The sequence below is a fragment of the Podarcis raffonei genome, chromosome 6, assembly GCF_027172205.1.
Source record: "Podarcis raffonei isolate rPodRaf1 chromosome 6, rPodRaf1.pri, whole genome shotgun sequence".
In the NCBI taxonomy this organism is placed as follows: Eukaryota; Metazoa; Chordata; class Lepidosauria; order Squamata; family Lacertidae; genus Podarcis; species Podarcis raffonei.
The window spans coordinates 85,999,967-86,006,359 of NC_070607.1; positions in this window are offsets into that span (position 1 = coordinate 85,999,967).

Sequence of the window (6,393 nt, forward strand, 5' to 3'; positions counted from 1 at the left end):
CTGATAATTTCCTGGTTCAGGTTGGGTGGACAGAAGCAGGAGCAGCAGCAGTTCACTCCCTTGAAGAGTCAGTTTGACCCTGGGTTCAGAGTAACAACAAAAGAACATTGACCTAGGTCTTGGGGCAGGCTTTCTTGACAAGGTAGAGTCAGTCTTCAAATCCCCACTCAGCCATGAAGCTCACTGGGTGACCTTGGGCCAGTCACTGTCTCTCAGCCTACCCTACCTCACAGGGTTGTTGTGTGGACTAAACGAGGAGGGGAGAAACCTTGAGCTCCTTGGAGAAAAAGGTGGGATACAGAGGCAACAAATGAATAATATACAATATTCCATTTTTGGTTTTGCAAAGCCAATACAATTCCAACAATATTTTGCTAACACAACTTGTGCTTTGCTGGTTGCATGTTAAGATCAGCAATTTGGAATTGCAGTGGCCCAGATCCACGGACACAGTCCTGATCAAACGTGGAGTCTCCTATGAAATCCAAGAGACTGCCAACAGACAAAAGAACCTCATATGCACATTGGACTAAAAGTTCCGGATTTGGACAAAACAGTTGTTAACACTAAGTACAGATTGTTAACACAGGAGTAGATTAATTTTTGCAATTCATCTTGCCCAACTAACTTTGACCTCATCTATCCTTTGGTAGTATGATGCTGTTATAGAGTCCATTAGCTCGGTAAATAAGTAACTCCACAAAGGATTTTCGTTGCTTAGGGCTGCAATTGTGAGCACAAGCTGTAACTGTAAGCACACTTACTATTATTTAGTTATGCATAAAATTAGCATCCTGCCTTGGTGCTGACAACCTTGCAGCCACTTAGCAGAAAATAAAACAGTGAGGTTAGGACAACGAAGAAGAAGAAGAAGAGTTTGGATTTGATATCCTGCCTTTCACTCCCTTTAAGGAGTCTCAAAGCAGCTGACATTCTCCTTTCCCTTCCTCCCCCACAACAAACACTCTGTGAGGTGAGTGGGGCTGAGAGACTTCAGAGAAGTGTGACTGGCCCAAGGTCACCCAGCAGCTGCATGTGGAGGAGCAGAGACGCGAACCCGGATCCCCAGATTACGAGACTACCACTCTTAACCACTACACCACACTGGCTACGACCAAAGAAACCCCACCAAGCTACAGGCAAAACCATACAAACTTGATGGTGAAAAGCAGATGAATCTGTAATAAGCAGCAAAAGGGGTCCAAGGCATTGCTAAAAGCAATGAGAGGCAACAGAATGGATTTTGCCTAAAATATATTTTTAAAGGTGCTAGATGTACATCATTAGGGAAAGTGGGCACCGTCACTGAAAAGGCCCTCTCCCTTTAGCTATCTGCCTAACCTCAGACGTGGAGACATGACAGCTATTGCTAATAGCTATGGAGGGACGCGGGTGGCCCTGTGGGTTAAACCACAGAGCCTAGGACTTGCCGATCAGAAGGTCGGCGGTTTGAATCCCCGTGACGGGGTGAGCTCCCGTTGCTCAGTCCCTGCTCCTGCCCACCTAGCAGTTCGAAAGCACGTCAAAATGCAAGTAGATAAATAAGTACCGCTCCAGCGGGAAGGTAAACGGCGTTTCCATGCGCTGCTCTGGTTTGCCAGAAGCGGCTTAGTCATGCTGGCCACATGACCCGGAAGCTGTACGCCATCTTCCTCGGCCAATAAAGCGAGATGAGCGCCGCAACCCCAGAGTCGGCCACGACTGGACCTAATGGTCAGGGGTCCCTTTACCTTTACCTTTATGGAGGGGGGTTCATCACAATTGTGGCAGATTGGACCTTTTTGAGGAGAGCAGACCTTACCAGAGGCAGTAATGCTCTGAATACCAGTTGCTGGAAATCACAGGAGGGGTCCTGCTGCAGTCCTGATCTAGACTGAGGGTGGGGGCGGGGCAGACTTGCATGGCAGAAAAGGCTCCCAGTTCCAGATACAAGGGCCTTGTTCCAAAGCAGGACTGCAGTGGATCTGGCGGACAAAGGGCTAAAGCCCCACTACCAGCCGCTTGCCAGAGTCCTAATTTAGATCAAGCCATGTCATGTCAGCAATCTCAGTAAGAAAATGTACTTTGGCCTTCAGTTGGACTTGCTTCTGAGTAAATATGCTTAGGATTGTGCTGCACATAACCTAAACCTCTGGGGGATTTCCTGAATCAAAAATTAATAAAAGTAAGTCTTTCCGGTTTTTCTTCTTCTCTCTCTCTCTCTTTCTCTCTCTCTCTGTTTTGGGGGGGAGAGATTTTCTTTTGAGTGACCCCCCTGACCCCGCCAGCCAGATTTGGCAGCAATTCTCTTTCAAATATATTTCATCACTAACCAGAGTTTCTAACATGACCTTCTTGTGGGGGGGGGGGTGTTTTTAAAAAAACAACCTTCAGATGCAATTACAAATTAGTCATAAAAAGGACTGGCTAGTGAATTGCAAACAGGCAACACCAGGGTATTAAATCACTCCACACTGTATGAAACCTGGCATTTAATCTATGGAAATTAACCTCCTTATTGGAATCCAACTGGGTACATAAATGTCACCAGCGCTTTAAAATGCCACGCGGTTGCCAAGGTCACAAGAGTGTAAGTAAATCTGATGTATACCTATGGGACATGCACTGAGACACTCTCTCGTGTGCTTGTTTGTTTGTTTGTCTGTCTGTCTGAGGATCATATTTAAAACTTTGAGCAAAGACCCCCGTTGTAGTGCGGTGTTTATATATGTTTATTAATTTTAACTTCTACAAATTAAAAGTTCAAAAGCAACAGGGGCAGGGAATGAAAGGCACATTGAAACGAAAAGTTTGTCACTTGATCTTTGACAACAATCTCCTGGCTGTTCTACACAGCTCAGAAACAACTCGATGGTGGGGGCAGAGACATTTCCTGGAAGATAGATTGCTTACCAGGTGGGACAGGCAGAGGTAGAAAGAAGGCCAGCATGGTGCAAATGCACCAGCAGAAGCACCGGAATGAGTCCACCAGTGCATCTGCACCGCACTGACTTCCTCACTGCTGCTTCTCTCTCTCTCTCTCTCTCTCTCTCTCTCTCTCTCTCCCCCCCACCCTACCCAGTAATCAACTGTGACTCACCTGTCAGGAAGCTCGTGTCATGGCTGCACAGGCAGGTGTGAGAGCCAGTATGGTGTAGTGGTTAAGAGCGGTAGTCTTGTAATCTGGTGAACCACGTTCGTGTCTCCGCTCCTCCACATGCAGCTGCTGGGTGACCTTGGACCAGTCACACTTCTTTGAAGTCCCTCAGCCCCACTCACCTCACAGCGTGTTTGTTGTGGGGGAGGAAGGGAAAGGAGAATGTTAGCCGCTTTGAGACTCCTTAGGGTAGTGATAAAGCGGGATATCAAATCCAAACTCTTCTTCTTGTTGTTGTATACACCAGCAGTCCAAGCAGCACTGGACTCCTGCCGCAACACACGGTTGCAATAGCCCCACAGGCAAGCTGACATAGGCTTCAATAGCTGAAGCTCCCAAACACACTTAATGGGCACCTGCACACACAGCACATGGCAATAATCTTTCATCAAGGTTTACGGAGGCATGGGTGATGACAGCTGCTAGATCCAGATCAGACAGGCATTGTCAAAGCTTCCTCACTTGATGTAATTGGTAAAATGTACTCCTGGCTGCCGAGGCATTGTGGAACTCCAGGTGCGGCAGAGGAGGCAGCCGTCATTCTAAGCTGCGGACCTGGGAAGTGATAGGATGCCCTTCAGCTATGCTCATTGGACCTGCCAAGAGTCATTACTTCAGCTTTTGTCAGGACCCGGCCTCAACTGTTTTTATCAAGCACACCATCCAGTTCAAAGGCAGTGCTAGAGACACCAGTTGAGGGCCATTTGCAGTACATTTAAGGGTACACAGTGTTTGTTTATTATTTGGAGAGCTGGCTTGTTCCAATTCTTTCCTGCAGCTAACTTCAAACAAAACTGTCCCTTCCTGATGATGTCATCTAGCTCAGCTACCTCCAACTTGGTCCTCTCCAGATGTTCTGGACTACCATTATGCCTAGCCAGTGTGGCCAATGTTCAGGGATGATAAGAGTTGTAGTCCAACAGTTTTGGAAGAGCCCAAGATTGGGGGAGGCTGAACTAGCTTAACAGAATTTTACTCTTCCTGCTGCCATTTGCTCTGGGGAAAGTGGGAGAAGGAATAGTGTCAGCAGTCCTCACTAAATGATAGTTCCCAGGATCCTTTGAAGGAAGCCATGATAATTAAACTGCTAGACATTTGTAGTACAGACATGGTCAGCAGAACCAAATGCAATGAATGTTTTGGACTATCAAATGCAAACATGTTTTTACTTGTTGGTACTGTTTTATGCCTGTTGTCTTTGTCCATGGAGTTTGACAAAGACATAAAGCATCTTAAAAACCAGAGACATCACCTTGCCAACAAAGGTCCATATAGTTATAGCTATGGTTTTCCCAGTAGTGATGTACGGAAGTGAAAGCTGGACCATAAAGAAGGCTGATCGCAGAAGAATTGATGCTTTTGAATTATGGTGCTGGAGGAGACTCTTGAGAGTCCCGTGGACTGCAAAAAGATCAAATGTATCCATTCTTAAGGAAATCAGCCCTGAGTGCTCACTGGAAGGACAGATCCTGAAGCTGAGACTCCAATACTTTGGTCACCTCATGAGGAGAGAAGACTCCCTGGAAAAGAACCTGATGTTGGGAAAGATGGAGGGCACAAGGAGAAGGGGACAACAGAGGACGAGATGGTTGGACAGTGTTCTCGAAGCTACCAGCATGAGTTTGACCAAACTGCGGGAGGCAGTGGAAGACAGGAGTGCCTGGCGTGCTCTGGTCCATGGGGTCACGAAGAGTCGGGCACGACTAAATGACTAACAACAACAACAACTGTTTTATGTTCTAAATAAAACTGTAACCCACAGTAATAATAAATGCTGCTGAAATTTCTCTCAAAACTTGGTAGAGTTCCCCTTGTTGGTTATTTGTTGAGACTGACCATCAGGCAGCCAATTTTTATCCTAGCAGTTGAATAGATAGCTATAGTCTCTCATTCCCTTGCCATTTTTCAGGCGACACCTATTTGCAGGTACAAGATAACAGCTCATGAAACAACTTTTAAACAATGAACCTAGTGCTCTTCCCCCAGCTTCCAGGTAGCACAAGTTTGGAGTCGTTCCATAAAAGTCAAAGGGGCTGTCTGGAGAAGTCCACTCAATTTATAATGACAACGGGCAATTGTTGTTAAATGCCCTCCAAATTTGGAGAAGGAATTAAAAAATCAATATGCTACCCCATCACTTGATGAGAATGTTTGTGGTGTTAAAATATGCACAAACACAATTTCTGAATTTACACTTGGACTAATTCGCTTGGGATCATATGGAGTTTGGATACATATTTGTTGTTTCAGTGCAGGTGGGAGGGAGCAATGTAGAATAAAGATGATATGAAAGTCAAATAATGACTGTGGAAACTGCACTCCTAGAAATGCAATCAGTAAACAAGCCTTGATCTATATCATTAGGGCTTTAATTACTATTATCATCCAGCTCCTAAAATTCCCTTAAGTCCTATGTACTTATTTATTTGGGTTTTATGATAGTGCGTTAAGGATCAGAGGTCTGATCATTTAAATGTATCCCACTTTTCTATACGAGTCAGCTAACAAAATCAGAACATCAGTACCTAGGAGTAAGACCACTGAATACAATGAAACTTACTTCTGAGAAGATCTGTATAGGATCGTGGTGTAAATTTTTATATTATCCGCCAATACACATCCCCATGGCCAACACAATTCTCAAATGTTGATGCAGAAGTAAGTATATCTTGCTCAGCAAAAGTCTCCTGCAAATTTAATTAGAAGCTTCCTTCTTGAGAATTCTTCCTTTGACTGATGATCACAGCCTGGATTTCTTTTTCTTTCCCACCCCACTGGAGCCATGATCATCTGTGGGAATTAAAGTTCATGTAAGGGATGACTCGTCACCAGTAATGCTACACCAAACTGAGGCGGGAGCAATCAAAGGCAGAAGCTGATGAAGGAAACATCTAATTAAAGACACAGCAGCCCTGTAAAACCTCAATAGTTCTTCACCGGACAAGACTGAACAGACTGGCACTACAATTATGGTTTCAATCACCATTTACTAGTGGGGGGAAATCACCACAAAAGAAATCTGAAAAAAAGATAAGAGGATAAGAGGGAAAAAAACATTAGTGTATGAAGGAGAACAATTCCAGTGTAAACAGCTAGTGTGGAAGCCATTTATATTTTATTAAGCATTTTTGCACACTATATTTTGTAACACTCTCTAGAAGCCTGTTATACTGCAAATAAATTTTGCAGTATAATACACAACAAAGACAACATTGGCAAAGGGAAGCAATGCAAAGAAAGCAAAACTCATAAGAAAT